At 34.9% G+C, this 20,715-nt stretch overlaps 1 protein-coding gene across 7 annotated transcripts in view; it reads left to right on the forward strand.

The window, feature by feature from the left end:
• The window catches only part of LOC129779888 (trafficking kinesin-binding protein milt), a 298,718-nt gene that overhangs the window by 238,978 nt on the left and 39,025 nt on the right, over positions 1-20,715 (forward strand). Inside the window, exon 1 of one of the 7 annotated variants that reach the window (XM_055787638.1) lies at positions 16,208-16,354. The exons of 5 other annotated variants lie outside the window; for them this stretch is intronic. The gene's annotated coding sequence lies outside the window, so the exon portion shown is untranslated. Of the gene's footprint in view, positions 1-16,207; positions 16,355-16,442; positions 16,582-20,715 lie in introns of those variants that run through there. One more of the 7 variants, XM_055787640.1, reaches the window with a different exon arrangement.

Consider the following 20,715-nt stretch of genomic DNA (forward strand, 5'->3'; position numbering starts at 1 on the left):
AACAAAAATAGTGTAATGGAATATGAAAACGGGAATAATATATTTCGATATACTTCGTTTTATACCATGAGCATTTTCTTTTCGACTGATCCTTTTGGTTTTGGTCAACTGAATCGTTACAAATCACTTGCCTGATTTATGTATTACGCGTGTCGCACTCATAACCCAACGTTGTCCTGATGCGACAAACTTATCATACATTTGATAAATTTTGAAAGTATTTTTTGGGTGAAAACCTTAATCAGAGTATACATAAACTTTGTTCAAGTTCACCCTCAAACGGTTGAAGTACGACGGAAATTAACACCCTTTTCTTCGCCTCATCAATGTTTTCGTTTCTGTTTCTGGTACCTGTTCGAGGGCTTTTGTCCTCCGTACGGATGGACTCACGATGCCATGGCAAATTATTATTTCATCCAAAATATCAATTTTTGAATTTTTTTAAAAAGATTCCGCTATATTATTCTAGTTTAAGCGTAAATATTTCATACAATGGTTTTTGTTGCAAATTAAAATTGTATAAATCTAAAACATGCAGTAATGCAGATATTTTCAGGATGAAAAACTTCAAAAATATTTATCTGCGAGACTAAAATCTGGTAGGAATATCGATGATATATGTGACAACCCAACAGAAAAAAAACAACACTCAAAGCGTCATTTTTTGATCAACGTAATAAACAAGCGTAATTTTGCTTTAAGATGAAATACGGAATATTTAAATATATTCCACATTCCCCGTAAACCATCGGTCGCAATGCTGTTGACATCAACATAGTAAATAATAAATAAAATTGAATAGTATAATGAATAATCAACTGAATAATAATCATATATCTAGTATGATTTTTGCAAGAGAGTTCTTCAACAAAAATCAGTTATGCGTCTATGAACTCACATCCTTCCTCATGTTATTCTTAATTGTTTTTGGATAAAATTTGCAGATTTGCAGTGAAATAGATGGTACAATGAAAATTTCAATTTAGTAGATAAGTATCCTATCCACTAAATATGAAAAAAACCACGAAAAAACCTCAGCTCAATGAAGATTGGAGCGTCGAAACTTCCAAACGAAGAAGCTTATGTAGACCGCACTGGGTCATCGAAAATGTATGTGGTCGTGTAATGTTTTGACATAAGAACCAGTGATTTAAATAGTTTTTATGAAGTACTCTTAGTAGATGATTCCTTCGCTGTGCCATCTTTTTTACCTCATTGATTGACAGTAGCGGCTGCGCAATCGCTTGGGATGTCACAGAACCTACTTTTGGACTGTCCGCTTATTGTCATATGTAATCAATTTATTTATCATCGGTAATCAAACGTTAGAGAAATAATTGGTAAATACGATTGTCACGAATACACTAAGCTTTGGACCTTTTTTTTTAAAGTACAGACACTTGTACTATACCGTTCCAATAATTCCTACACTAAATATTTTTTCTTTTCTTATGGCCTGGTGAATCCTTTCTTTCAATTAGCTTTTAATTAACGAAAGAGCACAAAGAGCCATCGAAAATGGCATTCAATTATAGCGAAGGTTTTTTCCTTCATTTTGATTCGAACATTCCATTATCTTCCTTTGCTTCTAAGGTTATGCAATAAATCGATAGTAATCACCGTTAAAATATTCATATATAACGCCAAGTTTTGCCCAGAAAACCATTGAGTGCATAACTGTGTAATAGTGCAAAAATTATCAATCTCTTCAAATTTTTTGCTTCACTAATCCACACCAATATATTTTTTAATCGCAACTTTGAAGCCAGCTTTAAACGAACGTAAATTGGATGTTCGAGTTTTTATCATTTCCACTTCTGCCCAACACCACTTCCGACAGCACTTCCGTTCATCTCATCGAACGTGTTCCTTTCCCACCCAACCTTGGAGGTAGATGTGTGTGCTCAGCTCAGAACTCAAGAAGCACGCAATACGCGCTGTGCAATTAACATAATTGGCCCTGCTCCCTACTTCAAAACACCCCCCTCCTCTCTAGAGTAGGATGCGCATCACCCATCGGTCTCCTCTTCAAGGTAACACTCGCGCCTGTTCGAATGTTTTCACTTCACTCGGTGCGCTGCTCCAGTGCGCGCTTTTTATCATTTCATTCGTTCTTCTGTTTTAATGCGCGCATCCTGATTGAAATTACTTGTTGAAAATTGTTGCATTAATTTTAGGGAAGGGGGAAACGGAACGAAAACCTTGACCCCAATCATTCGCTTCGATTATCTCGAGGCTCTGGAATGGGGTTACCACTCTAGCAAGTGGGTGAATTGTGTTGATGACTAGAATTTTTTGCTGATGAAAGGTATTGATAATTTGGCAGCACTGAGGATCGTCAAAAATGGTACAGGCAACAAGAATTTGAATTGAACTGAATTACTGTAGTGTTTATTTTATAAAAAAAATTAATACGATGAGTAACGGTAATATTTTTTTATGTTTCTCATCACATTGAGGAACAGATCAGATGAGATACCGCGCTATTGCGAAATGTTCACAGACCGATGTATGACATGTGCCAATCATCTGGTCAACACGAAATTCCTTTTTCTTGTGTAGCAATACGGAAACCTCTTTTTAGGCGGTTAAAAATTCCTATCCCTATTGCTTCGTATAACTACCTCCGAGCTGTTTGCATCAATTTTCGATGCGAGAATATATCACTGTGATTTCAAAATAAAACAAAGATACAAAGGGTTGCGTTCAGAAGAATTGACCATTAAAAATTCAGAAATTTAAATCGAATTCTTACTTTTCTTTGTGAGTCTGAAAACGGTACCAAAAGTTTTTTTTATTATGATCTTTTCCTCGTGCATGGTAATAAGTGGTCGAGAACTGAAGTTGATGTGATTTTTTTTTGCTTCTTCAAATCATTCAGCAACTTTTGTTAACACGGATGCAATTTATTTTTGTGATCAATAGATTGACGCATTGATGAGGTAAGCAAGATTTAATCTAGACAAAAAAAACAGCGCTTGTGACATTTTTTTACTCTTGGATTCGGATTTGTCCGGATAAAGTTGACAAAAAAGGACTTGTATTCATCCGTCATCCGGTTCACAGAAGAGTGTGTGTCAATATTTTGCGGTGGATCCATGGTATTTCATCTGGATTCGCAATTATTATTCGTCATTCAGGTGATCTCCACACTCATTTTGCAAGTCATTGACTAATCGAACCCAACATATTGCATAGGGAGCACAATCACAGACGGTTTCCTGATACTCTTCTTTTTTTTCTGTCGGTACAGTTCACGACAAGAAAGCACTCTCTGCGGTTTTAAAATAATAGTGTTATCACGTCGTGCTTCTTGTTGCAACAGTTAGAGCATTTTTAGAAGATAAAAAATTTCTAACCTTTTTAACACCACCACAACCGCACACAACTTATGCGTGTGAGTCTCGGTCATTGAAGGATAAACAGGCGCACTGTGAATAAAGACACCACGAGAAGATTTTACTACACGACTACGCTCGGCAACATGTTGTTCATGTCGTTAAAATTTGACTGGAAACACTGCAATGGGACGTCTTGCCCCACTGGCAATATTCTCCAGATATCCCCACTTCCGACTACCAATTGTTTCAATTTATGACGCATGGACCAGCCGTGTTCCATCATCTTTACGAAGATATCAAAAATGGGTAGATTCATAGGTTACTACGGAAGACCAACAATTCTTCAGATCCAACAGCAGGATCTGTATCCTGCCAACAAAATGCATACAAGAATGCTACAAGTTGCCAATTGCCTGCACAAGTATACTCATCATAACGTTATAAGGAAACTTAAATAGTACAAAAGCAGCGAATGCGTTCAATATATTAGGTTGGGGAAAAAGTAATCCATTATTTTTGGGTGATATTCAAACATTTCGGATTGTCCGATTTGGGTCAAATATGCACCGTTTTGTTGTAAAATTTTGCCATTTTGAAGGTAGCTTCATAATGTCTCTCTTGGCATTATGTCTTGGTCCTTATTGTCGAAAAACTTTAGCAATCGATTTCTACAGTCTTCTCTTGACCCAATTTCTTATCACTCAGGAAGTTTTGCAATGGGAGTAAAAAATGATAATCTGGCACCAAGCGATTCCGGACTATACGGTAGATGCATTAAAACATTCCAATCAAGCCCCCGGAATCTCTGGCGAGACATGCGTTGTCCTGATGGAACACAACACCTCTTCTATTGGATATTTCTGGATATTAGCTTCAAACGGTTCAGTTTTTTTTTCTCTATTATAGTGACTTTCAACACTTTTGGCTGGTTCGTCACATTTACCATTTTTGGAAGAATGTAGGGAGTGAGAATTGAACTCGTGATCTGTAGGGTGAGAACAGTAGTAGGGTGAGAACAGTTGTTAACAGTAGGGATCTGGATTTAGTGCACAAACAAAAATTTTAAAAATAAAAAAATAAAAAATAAATTGCACTTTTTTTTGTTACATTATCGACACCATAAACACAATTCACAATTTCAGCAGTCTGGCTTGCATTTCCGCCTTCGTTAAAGAAAAAGTGTAAAATTGTAAGCGTAAAAGTGTAAATTTTCACTTTGTTTGACTTCCATTGTTAACACATTGTAACTCACAACTGAATGGAACAAATAAAAAAACAGCAAAAAATTAGTTTTAGTTTTAGTTAGTTTTGTCACCTTTACAATGAGCCCAAACTTGAAATTGTAGGATCGATATAACGCGAGATATCGGTCACTCAGCTATCGAGAAAATAATGGATTACATTTTCCCCAACCTAATATTTTCATAATTTTTCGTTAGTTCTGTGCGACACAAGTCAATTTAAAATGTTTCTTCGTTATTCTAAATTCGGAATAATGGAGATAATGGAATTTCAGAACAAAGACACGCTTCTCAATTTCAAATTCAGATGTCGAAACTAAAATTATGTCTTTCTCGTAGACTCAAATTATGCTCCGCGTTTTTCTTCAATTAGCAATAATCGTTCCTCGATATCGTCGCTGCGCAGAGTAATCTATTGTGTGTATTGATTAAACTAGTGAATGAAGGAAAGAATTTACGATTTCAATTGCAAACAAATCCTCAAATATCAGATAACAGATTCAGTTTCTAGATACCGGATTCCTCATTTCATATTCCTGATTCAGATTCCTGGTTCATATTCCAAATCCAGACTTCAGATGCATACTCCTGATTGAGATAAATTCCTCTGGTTCAGATTTCACATTCAGATTCAGATTAGATTTCGATTAAGACTGAAGTTACTAATTTAAATTCCCATTAAGATTCAGGTCCAATATTTAAATTCCAGATTCAGATTACAGATTTCCGAAACAATTCGCAGATTCAGAATCCAAATTCTAGATTTGTGTTCAAAATCTAGTCAAATCTAGATTCCAATCTCAGATTACTAACTCGTCGCTCATCTCTCTCTACGGCTCAAACGTTAATCAATCCTCTGACTCCGGACATATACTCAAACTGATTCTCTGATTCAGTTTGAGCTCTCTAGCTCAAAGAGTGACTTGTTCAACAGAATGCCCACTATGTAGAATAACCTGAAAAGTTCTGAAAATTGCTACACATTTCGGGAGTGGAATCAGAAACTACTCCTATCACAACACAAGACATACATTTATGGAGAGCGAGTTTCGCTTTTCTGACGTAGTATTACGTCTTTCGGGAACATACTGGGAGCATGAATTCAGAAACTAAAAATCGATCGCGAAACGTAAATGGTCCAATTTCGGCCACTTATTGAGAATAATTTGAGTCATACAAAAAGCGCAGCGCGCCCCGAATCATTCATCACTTCGGAATGCATCCTCAGAACATGCACAGTGTATGATCAGTATAGTGCTTGCATTGACAATAAAGACACACAGAAAAAGGGAAATATTTGCATCTTAAGCTCCGCTCTTGCACAAAAATTGCCGTATTCTGCGATGTGATATTCATTTTGTATTCCAGTTTCACTCAGCCAGCAAACGGTCAACAACCTTTTTCAGGATTCATAGCCAGAGGCGAATGAACCTTACAACCTCTACAATGCATTAAAGAAAGCGCAATTTTCCAATTGCTCTGGGACAGTGAGTAGTCTTTCTTTAGTTCTTTAGTTTACAGTTCACCTTCAGTTTTGAGCACTTCCAAATGCAATCGACAAATGACAATTCATGAGTATTTTTGATTCGAATGAAAGTTTGTATTCTGTCTGGGTAAATATGAGTTTTCCATAGCAATTGGGTTTTTTGGCTCCATTGTGACTTTTGAAAAGGGCGTATCGATTTTAGTAGGTGAAATCTTTGATAATTTATATCTCAAAAACTATGAGTCGTACCGAGATATTGACTTAGAAAGAGTTAGGCGGCGATGACACTGGATGCAGAAAAGTGGTTGTACGAGTTGTATGCAATAGTGAAAGTAAACAACCACATTGAGTTGTATTGGTGTGGTTACATTGCTTTCCCCTTGCTTCTTTCGAATTCGTCAGCTTCTATCGAACAAAATTGTTTGTTTTTCTTCGTACAATCAAATTTTCGTTTCGTGAACAAAATATACACTGAGAAAAAAATAGTACTCTTTTTTTATTCACAAAAAAACTTGCAATATCTAAAATGTATTTTTAGTTTTTTTTTTCATATAAAATAGAAGTCATGTAGAAAATTTAAAAAATGAGTTCAAGATGGTAAAACTGTTTTTGACGAATTTACAATATTAAACAATATTAAAAGAGCCTTTTTACTATAAAACATACAATGAATTAGAAATCTTTTTTTAATATTTCGAGAATGGCTGCATTTAGAAGTAGATCGATAATGAGCTGTTCCATTTTCAATCACATCAGGATTCATAATTTGTGGCTAAAAATGATGGTCAACATACAAAAATTAGAAGTTTCGAAAATTCATAAAAATTCGATGCTCCACAAAGTTCGCCAAAAATAGTTTTACCATCTTGGACTCATTTTTAAAATTTTCTACATTAATTTATTATGTACAAATTATGAAAAAAATGAAACACATAAAAATTAAAAAAAAAATAAAATTAAAAACTGTTGTAAACTAATGTCCAATCAATCAGAACTATTACTGATTATTTTTATCGAGGTATAAAACTCCATGGTGGCCATGGTGCGTAATTTAGATAGCCGTAACTTGTTTCGTGTCTGGTTTGATTTACCATTTCATCCTAAATGGACAAACACCTTATTCGGCATAAAATTTTGCAGATTTTCAACAGGAGAAATTAATTCAAACAGCCACGAATCGTTTGCGCACCACTTTTACCTTACAAGACAACATGTCAGAAACGACGCACAGTGTGTGATGACGCTTGATGCGCTTTATAGATCGGTGTAATCATTGGATATTGTGCAACCTCGATTTTCGGTCTTGACCAATCTGGAAAACTCATGATTTTTTTTTCGATCGAGCGAATGAAATTATAGTTTACACTGGATCAGGATCTAGTTAGATCATGTTTTGGCTGAAGCTCAAGCTTGGAGAAACTTCGACGTTCTAGTTCCTAAAATAAGAATAAGATGAAAGAATATACCCTTTTACACTTCCGTCTTCTCTCACGAAAAGTTCACTCAACATTCCCTGGACAACTTTCCTGCAACTCCGCTAGCCGCTTTGACTATAATAAACAAGTTTTCCACCTCTACGAAAACCACACACATTCTCCGACAAACGAATGAACTTCTAGGCCACTGAAATGAGTTGGTCGACCGTAAAACCGGGCAATCTCTTCCCCCTAATTAGAGACTGACAGCTTTTCGACACTCATAAAAGCCATTTGCATGGAAACTTTGTTCAGTGGGGATGCATTAAACATACCGGATTGATTGAGACATCAAAGCAGACGGAGAGACATGGAAAAAGATTAATGAGACATTAATACACAGAAGGGAGACACGGAAAAATCGTGAGAGGCCATCTGATTTGCAAAAAAAAAAATAACTATCATCGGAACTTTTTTCTAGTTTATTAGTATGATACATGCTTTCTAAAATTGACATTTTGGTCAAGAGTTGGCAGAATGTCACCGATCATTAGGTACAATGGCAACAGCAGCATCAAATTGGCATTTTAAATATGGTCACGTCTTCTGACGCAACAACCATTGGCTATGCGCCTGTCAATCTAAGGGACGGAAAAAAAGAATACACGCAATAATATAAATGCAAGAGTCATTGAAGCTGTTGGGGCATGCTGTGTATTTACTGCTGCTGCTACATTCTCATCCGTTTGAGGCTCGCACGGGAACCTCCACTTTCCAAGAATGATCCATCGCAGCTAATTAGTTTGGAAGAAAGAAAACCAACCAAACGCGGAGAGAATTAAATGTGCGACTTCCTGTCCAGTGCACGCGCTCCGTGTAAAAGGTCAGCACTAAATTGACTTTTTTTTTCACGTGAATGAATTTCGTTTGTGTGAGCGTCGGACATGAGGTCGGTCAATTCCAGCTCGCGTGGCGCAATCCGAGCGGCGATCGATTGCAATCCATTCTCACACGCGGACGAACCTTACGAGCAAAAAAACGCCTTCAGCCGCCCAAAGTCACGTTCGGAAGAAAGTTGTTCGATTAATTGAATTAAAGTGCACCTTTGCCTCTTATCCCCTTATTTTGTAAGCGGATCGTGATCTTGATAAAAGAAAAAGTAGCAACGAAACGTTTCGCTTTGGACCTCATAAATCGTTATTGCGCAAAAAAAATGATGTTACACGGACTAAGGTGTTCTACACACCAAAAGGTCTTAACCTTACAGGACATTCTCTAACGTGAGAACCCTCGCTAAATTGAAAGATCTATGTTCAAGATTAGCAGAACCAGCGAAACCGATCATTCCCATAACCTTCTAATAGTGGCGGTAGAGAAAAAAAAATCACCAAAGCCGTGGGGGAGTGCCGCCACGGCTCGGTTGTTGGTTGCTGCAGGTACCTATAGGTAGGACCTTCTGGCTTGGGGCTGCCGCCATAAAAACGGAGCTCGTTAGGTTACCATCCCGAGCCAGGTTGGTTTCGTGGGAACCGTCGCTACGCCACTCATGAAACCCCAGTTGTTGTTGTTGTGAAAGTAAAAGTGGCAAATTCTTCAAGTGATATTAGGTTCATTGATTGGGTTGAACGGATCGGAAGGCCTGGGGTCGGGGGTGTTTTGGTCCGCGCTCAGATAGGCAACCTGCTTGCTTGCCAAGACGTGTTCATACAGCCGCCGGTAACGAGGAAAGCTCGCTCGTGGCAATCTTTTATAACAAGATTGTAATCTGAACCCTCTGCGGTCTGTTGTTGGACCCCTAAGAAGGGGTAGATTTATGATACATTTCTCCCGCGAGAAGTGCTCTGTGCCGCGCAAGTTTAGATATATTGGCTGCCAGCTTGCACACGACCGCGCGAGATGGTTCGCGCAAAATCTAATAAATAATTGAGTTTTGGTTTTTTTCCCGCCAGCACTCAACAACGTTTCATTGCGCGATTACGGCGATTACTATCGTGAAGGAGGTCTCCACGCCTTGTTTGGCGTATTGAATATAATTGAACAATCGTTAGCACCAAACCCTTTGGAGATTGTCCAATAAACCAATGATGGTGATTCTATCAAAAAGCGATAAACGATAAGTCAGTCAGTAAAGCGACTCCAATTAGTTGCATAAATACTAAAACAATGATAGGTAATATGAAAATATGAGTGTCGTTTCAAAAGTGATGCATAAAATAATAACACTGCTCATTGGAAGACCCAAACTCAATGCAAACTGCAATTGAACCCGTGATAATTCATCATGGTAGGTTCATTATTTAGCGGTTTTCGTTAGACGAAACCATCACTTAGGAACTGAGTATTTTCAACGAGCGGAAATGTTATTTTTATTAATATTTTTTAAAAACAAAGTTGAAAAATGAAAGTTATACAGCAAATGAAGAGTTATACAGCAAATGAAAAACTCAAAGTGAAAGTGGAAACTTAAAGTCATAGTCGAAATTTTAATCGTATTCCCAGGGTAAAGATTTTTGAGGTAAAATCTTAAGTCTCAAACTACCATGTGCAAAATATCAGCTCAATCGGACTTCGTTTACTTGTGTCGCACAGCCGTCTAAGTTAGAGTTTTTAGTAAATCGAAAAAAAAGTTTTTTGAAAAGTGATTGATTCTTTCTACGGCTTTTCGCTTTGCGGCCGAGTTTCGTGGAATGTATCTATGCCTACACACATGCCTATTAAAAATACTCTTGTCAATAAAAGTATTTCCCCTCTTGTAGAATACTTCCGTCATTTGGCGTCGAAACCCACTGTTTTATTATTATGTTTATTCAGTTGCTAGCCCAATGTGAAACTAATTTATGTTGTGGTTGCATATCGTACTAATATACCTACGTCTCGTTACCTGTAATTATGTGTCTGATGCAGTTATCGCACAAAATTCGTCTGAGACCCTCAAATTCTCAAATAAAAAGCTCTAAGGTTTTTTACATTGGTGGACTAATCTATTTTTTTATCATTGATTTGCGATAAACAGTTTCCTTGGATTTCATTGCCAAAAATATCGCGTCAAAATTAAGTTTAACACGTTAAGCCCCGATTTTTTCTTGCTGCGCTCTCCATTCAGCGCGCGTCAAAAGCGTTTGCACGATATCAGTGTCGGTCCCAGTTCCCAAAGATACTTATTGTATAAATAGAAAATAGTCAGCAACTAGAAAGCAGTCACATTTTGTAAAACATCCGAAAACAAACTGTATATATTTTTATTTTATTATTTTATAACTGTCAGCTCAATTGGGCTCAACGTGTTAATGAAGCGATATTACTCTCTGGACGTGGTAATATATGTGATTTAAAAAAAATGAAAGATAGTGTTACAGATGCGACCGCAAAGTCACAATATTTGTTTCATTTTAATTTTGAATACTTGCAGCAACAGTCTTGTCGCTAATGTATCAGTGATACTTCATGCTGCTCAACTTTGATATCCTTTGGAAAAAATAAACATGAAGTCTGCAAAATTTATGAAAAATTAGGAGCTCTCATGCTTGAAAAAATATAATTTTCTATATCGCAATAGATTGTACCCAAAACGAATGATCAAGTCAACGGCTTTCGGTGATGACTCTGTAACGAAAATTTATTTTTTTTCTGGGGAGTTGCTAGAAAATATATAAGTATAAGAGAAATTTTAAGTTAAAAACAAAAATGAATGTTTGTCTACACGCCTTTATAATCTCAAAAACTACTGAAACCGATGACCATAAAAGTTTTCATATAAGGGTTTTCGAGCTCATCTAAAATAAAAACGTACGTAAAAACGTAAAAACGTAAACGAGTATTTTTCTTTCAAAAGTTGTTTTGAAATCAAGCTATTGAAATCATAACAATCTAACTCAATGACGATGATTGCATTTGTTCTGATCGACATATATGTTCCCAAACACGGACGCAAAATCAAAGTGCCTGGGGATATCGTCATGCACATACATGCAAGCTGTGAGTATTTTTATACTCGCTTGCATTTGTAGTGATCGGTAATATGTTCCCAAACACGGACGCGGAATAAAGGCGCCTGGGAAAATATAAGTAGCAGATACATGCAATTATTTTTTTACTCGTTTGCATTTGTCGTGAACGGAAGATGTGTTTCCGAGCACAGACGCCTCGGTTCTTTTCAAGACCACCAACAAGTTCAAAAGAGTTGAATTTCATGTGTATTCCTGTATAAATAATTCCATATTTATACTCATCCACTCACACTTCTTTCGAAATATTGAGTAATATATATTTATTGAGATATTAAATTAAATATATATTCATTGAGATTTAACGGACGAAGGACCTTCGGGTTCAAGTCCCTCAAAAACAAGAACAGAACATCATTGAGAATTGATTCAGATGCAACTTCAAACAAATGATTACCGATCCAGCTGTAGGACTACGTATATCTCGCGGTTGTTTCACAGATATAACCTACTTTTAGTTTTTTCAAATTATAAAATTTTAAAATTTAAAAACAATCATAAATACTATCACTATAAAAAACTTCTGATCTATTTTTACACTGTTACAGCAAATGTAAGATATTTCAACTATTTTTCTTATGAAAAAAAATATGCAAATTGTACCACAAATGTCTACTTTCAGACGAAAAATTTTTAGACGAAAAGTTATGTATTTCCGATATTGAGAATTTTTTTCTAAATATAAAGTATCTTTTTCGTTTAGTAAATTCCATTTTCATATCTTTCTTTTGCTGTCTGTGTCAAGAGACTCAAAAGTAGCAAATTACGAAATCAGTGAAAAAAAAATATCTCAAAAACAAAATTCAGGATAGAGCACTCTAAGGACGAAATTTTTAAAAAAGTGGGTTTAAAGTTTTTCAAAAGTGAATCTAAATACGATGTTTTAGCAAAATTGGAGCAATTTTTTCTAGCGTTGGCTAAACCATTTCATCTTCGGCAGAGAAAAAGCTTTTTCGTGTGCTGAAAGGTGAAATGAACAAATAAAAGCACCTATTTTAAAAGCTTTAAAATGTTTGTATGCATGGGAGCAGACATTTCTTTCTCTCACACTGAACGTTAGCTTGGGATTGTACCCAAAACAAAAGTCCGAATAATGTCAACGGGAATCGAACCAATTTGTACCCGCTCTTGTTGACCGTGTTAGCAAAACGAATTTCGAAGTGTAAAAATGCATGAGGGTATAAAAGTACTGCCGATTTCCCCAACTTCTTGGTTTCGGAATCTGTATTGGAAAAACACATTCCGATTTGCAGAAACGAAAGTGAGTACAAAAGTACGCGCAGCTTGCATCTATTTTGCAATGTCGATTTCCCCAGGCTTCATGGTTTGGAAGTCTGTGTTAGGGAAACATCCATTCATTCCAGAAATCGTACCTCGATCGTTGTGCAATCATAACCGAGTGGTACTGGCTTATATACCGATTGGTGTGATTTCAATAGCCTGTTTTGAAAGCAATTTTAGGGCTTTTGAAACATGTTTTTGGATCAAAAAGTAACAAGCACATAACGCATAGACATTTCATCTTTCGAATGAAGTGTTTATCGTACCGTTTTGTTTAGTTGTTTAGGAGGTATTAACACTCAAAATTGGTTGCTCCGGCGTAACGCTTTCGTTTTCGAAACTTTGAACTTATGCCCCAGTATAGAAATGAAAGACGTAGTCCTACGTCAAAATTAATTTTGGGTGCACTCTCTTAACAAAAAATGCAATGTCGTTCCCTAGAGACCGACGCGGGGTTCAACGTGTTAATACTGTAATGCATCCCGATGATGTTTTTTCTTTTCTTTCTTTATTAAAGAGATTTTCAGGCTGGTTCATCTCTATAGCATCCCGATGATGTTGTCAATTACATCCAATTTAATTCTGGATTTTTCACGTATTTTTGTGTAGGGTATTATAAATTAATCAATAATACACAATGTAAAAAAATCATAAAACAAGTCAAGAGATCTCAAAATTCAAAGTTCTCTTCTCCATACGATTATTCCAATGAATTTTTTTTTTTCTGCCTTTGAACCAACTTATTTTTAACAACAAGGATTCAATTGTTCGCAATCTTACATTTGCAAGGCGTGTTGTTGACGAAATTATGAATGGTCTGTCGAAAGAAAACAAGAGCTCTAGAATACACAGAAGAATAAATATACTAGATTACTCGGATAAACCTATAGCACCCATAACATTTTAATACCGCTGGATGACTCGAAAAAACTTCTAAAATGTTTCGAAACAGGATGGTGACAGGAAATTCCCCATTGCCGAAGATCAACATTCCTGGGAACGATCGATATTACTCTGATATAAGTTCTTCTGTATATCTGAGTATAAAATTCAGTTTCCCAAACCGTGGTTCAAGCCGAGATGTTTGACTTTAAACCAAGTAGATATTGATATTGATATCATTTCTTTAAAAATATCATGCAGATGGAACTTATGTGCCCTGTCCAGGTGATGTTTCATAACTTAAGACCAGTACAAATGGGAATTTGGGTACAAGACTGCCGACAATGTATGAATGGTGAACGATGAGCTAAGCTACAGTAACCACAATGTCGCGAAGATAAAACTTGAAAAAATGTATTTTGGGGCTGTACAGAACACCAAATTTCAAGTAGCGGAATTCAAAGGGAATTGATGGGACGAATCGAAGTAACTGCATCCCAATAAAAATCAACCAAATATCGGGGTTGGAAAATATGTATATGCTCACATCAACTTTTTCCCTTAATCGAATATTCGCGTGCAAAAAAAACGGGCTTGTTGTGAAGTGAAATAAAAAGTGTGCACAAAAAACAAACATTCTAAACTTGTTATGAGAACATCGGTGAGAACGTAATACCAGGAAAGCCACTTACATGGAGTTCTATTTTCATCCATACCACTTGCATGATTTACTGGTTGCATACATCGCTAACGGTTGAAATCAATACTGGGTCATGGGAGTATATGCACCCCCAGTAAATTCTACAATCTGAAAGCAAAGCACGAAAAAATGACGATGAGCACTTTGTTGCAACCCGGGATAATCACATTCAGTAGAAACACGTTTCAGCAAAGCCTGTTAAAAGAAGCGGCTCGTAAAATTGTAGCTTTCATCGATCCCTATCATCCCCCGAACCACAACAACATTCTTATGGTTTACGGTTGACGCGGAAATCTTGAGCACACGGGGTGGAGGACTCTGAACGGGGTATTCTATGGCTTGTTGGCATTTTGAGCAAATCTAATAAATACTCGCCGCCTCACACACAAGGCGGCAGGCAGGCAGCAGCTCCTCCAGCGCTGGTAACTAGCTATTGCTCCAATTACCGCGGGGCGGTGAGAGCACAGAGCCCACTGCCAGCACTCAAGCGGAGAGAAATGTAAATCGGTTAGCAGCTGACCGTTTCAGCTGTGCGATTTTCGCGCAATTTTGCCGTTAGCGCCGACCGGGGAAAAAGGTTACCCATGGTGGCTGGGGTAGCTTTAAAAAATCGATTGTATTCCGTTGGTTACACCGCTTCTGGGAATTATACAGCTAATCACCGATTCATTGCCCCGTTTGATAGGTCAAACACTAGCAGATTTCTCCGACCGAGATCTCGCCCCCGATACTGTTGTTGGGCCCACTATCTTAACGCGGGTTTTATGGGTGGTTGGTTTTGGGCTTGCAACAATTCTGTACCGCCGCAACACTTTCGCAAATCACGACCGAGTCCCGGATTTTGTGTGGTTATTTCACCAGATTCTCCAACGCGGCGACGACAATTGTGGGTACACACGGAAATCGCAATGACCTCGCGACTGAACGTGATCCTCGATAATGACCGGGTACAGATCGTCGTGTACAATTTGTCACGTCGTCGACCAACTGCCGACAGAGTTGTACGCTTTCTTTCACTACTCAGTGGTGTATATGGGGGCTCACCCTGCACTAAATTGGTGCCCTCCGAAGTTTCTGAGCAATTCTGAGGAAATATTTTCACTTTTCATGATTTGATGATTTGGCGGCGCGAATCGGCGAAAAGCTTCGACGCCCCTAATCTCGCAGCCATGGCGAAGGGTGTGTTATCACACCTGATACCCCTGCTCTGCCACCCGAATCACTGGGTGGCTGAATGGCTCATGTGCAGCGCCAATAACTAATGCGTGTAAATTATGGTTTACAGTGCGATAATTTGCAGTGCGCGAGAGCTAACCTCTTGATTCATTGTGGTAACAATTTGCCGACGACTGCTGTTGATGCTGGTGTTGTTCATGCTTTGCAGTGTACACATCCCCATGAAAATAATAATGGTTTCAAGTTTCGAAGCGTAAAATGTAAACATATAACAATGTCCCAGTAATGTTTAGGGGAGAAACTTCAAAAAAAACATAGCAACGAACGATCATATCATGTCTGCTTACAGATATACATTCTGTCAAAATGTATCAGGAGTTGGTCGATATAATACAAAATACCAGGTCGTTCAATAAGTTAAGTAGCTCGATGTACAAAAGCTATTTCATGCCTTAAAGTACGCTTTATTATACAATTTTCCTGAAATTTTATACACCGATAGTGCGAAGTCATTGTTGATTTACAGCACCGATGTGACATCATATTGCAGTTCATAGTACACACCACACCAATACATTCACATCAATACATCTTTTCACGAGTTGTTTGTACCTCACAACACGTTGCAGTTATCCTCACGCGCGTCCGTTACTCACGAGACAGCAGCAGCAGCGGGGTAGAATATTTTCCAGAGAGAAACAGCGGAAATAGATACTTCAAGGATCACTCCTCCAACCCACTCGTCTCAGTCCCTAACGAAAGCCCGTGAACCGCGTGTGTGAATTTGTCGCCAGGCAGCAGTAAGTTCGTGTGTAAGCATTACCGATTGTGAGTATCTCTTCAGCCGACACGCACAGAACATTCTAATCAAATCGTATTGATAAAATTAGATACTCTGCTGCGTGAACGTCCTTCTTGAACTTGGCATAGCTTCTGCCGGGAATGACATAACTGCGGCAGAATTGTTTCGATCCGTGCTAATTTTATCTTTGTGTAAATCGGCGAAACGCTGACGATTTTTGCTGTCAGCTGGGATCTTCTTTTTGCGCCTAGAGGTAATCTCTTTTATCCAAAGTGTTTTGTGTGAAATTCAATTGAAATTCGTTCGAACAAATAAACAAACTAAAATACAAAAAAATACAAACATGACACGTCAAATTCAAGTATCGTCAAAGAGGTCGTAGATATCTTTTTATTGTGCAACTTTTTGAGCATCCAGTGCGCAGGTCTATTTTCTGCAGTTGTGAATGGTATTTGTGTGCTCCCAATTTCACGAATTCCAAAAGTGCTACTACCTCGGCAAGGATAAATAAACTGTGATGTGAAATAATGAAATTTATGCCAGCTGCTCGTAACACTCGACAATCGATATGTGCAAATTTCAGCTTGTGAAGAGAATGAAAATATCACAACACAGAATAGCACTTAAGAAGGATGATTCAAAGAATACACAAAAGACCAACAAACATTTTTGGAGGAGACGCGTAACGCCCATCTGTCCATAAAGACTATCATTTTTATCTTTGTTTTTGTTTTTTTTTTATTTTGTTGTCTTTTTGTGGGTATTTAAAAAATAATGATGCAGCCACCACACCAATTGCTAAATATTCATGTTTGTCATTCTATTTGATTTTGTTCAAGCTACAAGTAATATATATAGTTCAGTGATAGATTGAATCCCCCTGCAAATGGACTGTCACTGAAAGCTGTGTGAAATCGTTTCTAAAGTTGGAAAACAGATACACAAACTAGCCAAATACTTGCGAAAGCTTCTTGGAATAACATCAGCAGAAGATAAAGAAAATCATGGGTTGATTCAGATTAAGAAAAAAACCTCGACTGTGACAATCGTAATAATTGATACATTAGAGTGAAAATGGACAAGCGTCAAATGGCGAAAATTCAAAATTAAAAAAATTGACAATTCTATAAATTGAATTTAATTCAAAAATCTAAATTTCAAAATGTAAAAATTCCAAAAGTTTGAGATTCCAAAAATAGAAAGTTCCAAAACACGAAAATTACAAAAACTTATAAAAAAATTATAAAAATTATTAAAAAAAATAAAAATTTAAAAAATTCAAGAATTGAAGATTCAAATTGAGAACTCCGAAAACTGATCTTTAGAGAAACTCCAATAGAGCTGAGTTCAGAAATCTAAAAATTAAAAATTACAGTTTAATTACAGTACAAAAAATTAAAAACTTTAAAATTGAAGTTCAAAATTTAAATTTCAAAAAGTAAAAATTCTGTAAATTGTGAGCTTTGAAACATGAGAATTTCAAGAACTCAATTATACAAATTAAATTGAAAAAAAAATCCGAGAGGCTGAATATTTCGGAAATTCAAAATTCAAGAAAAATGGAAGATTTGAAAATCCGAAAAATTTAAGATTCAAAGAATCTTTAATAGAAAACTCTATCGGTTTTTTTCTAATAATCAATTTTCGCACTTCTAAATTTTTTGAATTTTCAATAATTTGAATCTTTACTCTTTCGAATGTTCGAATCTTCAAACATAAAATTTTTTGAATTTTGAAAATTCTAAAAAATAAAAATTAGTTTAAAAAATGAAACTTCAAAAAAGTCGAAATGAAATGATTGAAAATTCAAAAAAAAATCAATTCAAAACAGAGAAAAAAATTTAATATAAAAAATAATATAAAAAATAGTTTAAAAAAAATTGAAATCGGAAAAATAAAAATTAAAATCGGAAAATTCAAAATTTAAAAAAAAATTAAATTCATTCATGGAATGGAACATTCAAGGCATTGGAAATACAAACAAATATAATTCCAAAAATTAAAAATGCTGAAAATCAACTCCAAAACTTAAAATTCACAAAAAAATTAAATTAAAAAAAAATGTAAAAAAAATTCGAAAGACGGAAAAATTCAAAATTACGAACTCTGAAAATTGATTATTGAAAAAAAACTCCGATTAAGTTGAGTTGAGTATTCTCAAAATTCAAATTCCATAAATTCAAATATGATTCAAGTTAAAATTATAAAAATTAAAAATTAAAAAAAAAAACTCCGAGAGGCTGAGAATTTCAAAAATTAAAAATTTAAAAAAAAATTCAAAAAATTAAAGGAATTGAAAATTTGAAAAATTGAAAATTAATTTCAAAAATTGAGACTTCACAGGAATTTGAAATGAAATGAGATGAATTTTCAAAAAAAACAATTCCAAACAGAGAAAAAATTAAAAAAATAGTTTGAAAAAAGTAGAAATCAAAAAATTCAAATTAAAAAATATAGAAAAAAATTTAAAATTCATTCATGAAATCAAAAATTCAAACAAATATAATTCCAAAAATTAAAACTTCCAAAAATCAAAAGCTTCAAATATTAAAATTCCTAAAAATTCTCAAATTATAAAAATGAAATAAAATTAACTTCCAAAAGACTGACAATTTCAAAAGTTTCAAAAGTCTTACAAAAATTGAGAACTCCGGAAATTCAATGTAAAAAAACTCCATTTGAGTTGAGTTGGGTATTCTCAAAACTGAAAATTCCATAAATTCAAATAAGATTCAAAATTATAAGATTTAAAGAATTGCAAATTCGAGGCAATGAAAATTCTATAAAAGCTCCTGAAATTGATTATAGAAACAAACAGTTTCTATAATCAAGTTGAGTTGAGTATTCTAAAAATTGAAAATTCCATAATTCCATAATAAAATTTAAAAAAATTAAATTAAAAAAATTAAAAGGAAATAAAAGTTCCATAAATTGTGAAAATTAAAAATTGCGGAAAATCAGAAGTTCGAAAATTCTAAACTCAAATAAAAGAAATAAGATTGAAATTTTTTTTTAAAAATATTGAAAATTCAAAAAATCACGGTTCAAAACAAGGAAAAATTCAAAATAAAAGTAATTCTGAAACAAATTACAACTCAGAATTTTTTTTTTTGACAATTCAGAAAAAAATTAGAGAAAATGAAAATTTATGAAAATTTGACGAAACCATTAATAATGAAAACATAATTTCTAAAATTCTAGAAATTCAAAAATTACAAAAACTGAGAATGCGAAAACCTGTAAATTAAAAAATAAAACCAAAAATCAAAAATTCTATAAATTTTAAAAAGTTTAAAAAACTCCGAATACTGACAGAAATTTATAAGACCCGGAATAAATCGAAATAAATAAAATTAAAATGGAATTGGAAGTATTAAAAAATACAACAATTGACAATTTGAAGCTCCGACAATTGCAAAAACCAAAACTGAATCCAAAAACAAAAGAAATTGAAAATTACCCACATTGCAAATTCAAAAAATTGACAATTGAACATTACTCAATTTTCTACATCCGACACATAAAGCTTGAGTCATCTAATATCTGGGTGCAAAAAAAAAACAAATCTGTTAATGTTAATGTTAATCCATGTTAAGGAAATAAAAACCATGTTCCATGTTAATGAAATAAAATCATTTACTCAAAATGAACGTCTTTTATTGCACTTCAAAATTATACTCCTAAAATTTATTATAGAGAAAAACGCCGATGGAGTTGAATTGAATATTCTAAAAATTTGAAATTCCATAAATTGTGAAAATGAATAATTAAAAAAACGAAAATTCAAAAAATCAGAATTTGAATGAAAAAAATAAAATTAAAAAAAATATGAAATGATAGAAAATTACATTAAAAATTTCAAAAAATTTAAAAAATAGAAAAAAATTAAAATTCTAAACATTGATAACAAAAATATAATTTAAAAAATTTTAAATTCTAAAAATTTCAAAATTCTTATAATGCTTCAGTCATTTCATATCTGGGCGCAAAAAAACACAAATCTGTTAATGTTAATGTTAATTTATGTTAAGGAAATAAAAATCAACAACAAGTTTAGGCGTTTCAATTGGTTTTTGAGGTGTCAAAACCGTTCCAGATTCCAGATTTCTATGTTTAAAGCCTGTATAATACAAAGAAAACAAAGCAATTCTCGTCTGTTGTTACAATACATTCGCGCGGATTGTTAGCATGCAAATTGTTAGCTTCGGAACCGCGAAAAATTTTCTGCTAATTAATTAGTAAATCTTCGTTTTACTATAAATATCAGGTAAAATCAAAAGTGCTGTGATATTCTGATTTCATTATTTAAAAATGCGATTATTACCATTAAGCGTTTACGTTTTGCATGATTAGTTAATTTCAAAACACCATTTTCAAAATGTGATTC

Source organism: Toxorhynchites rutilus, chromosome 3, assembly GCF_029784135.1.
Source record: "Toxorhynchites rutilus septentrionalis strain SRP chromosome 3, ASM2978413v1, whole genome shotgun sequence".
NCBI lineage: Eukaryota > Metazoa > Arthropoda > Insecta > Diptera > Culicidae > Toxorhynchites > Toxorhynchites rutilus.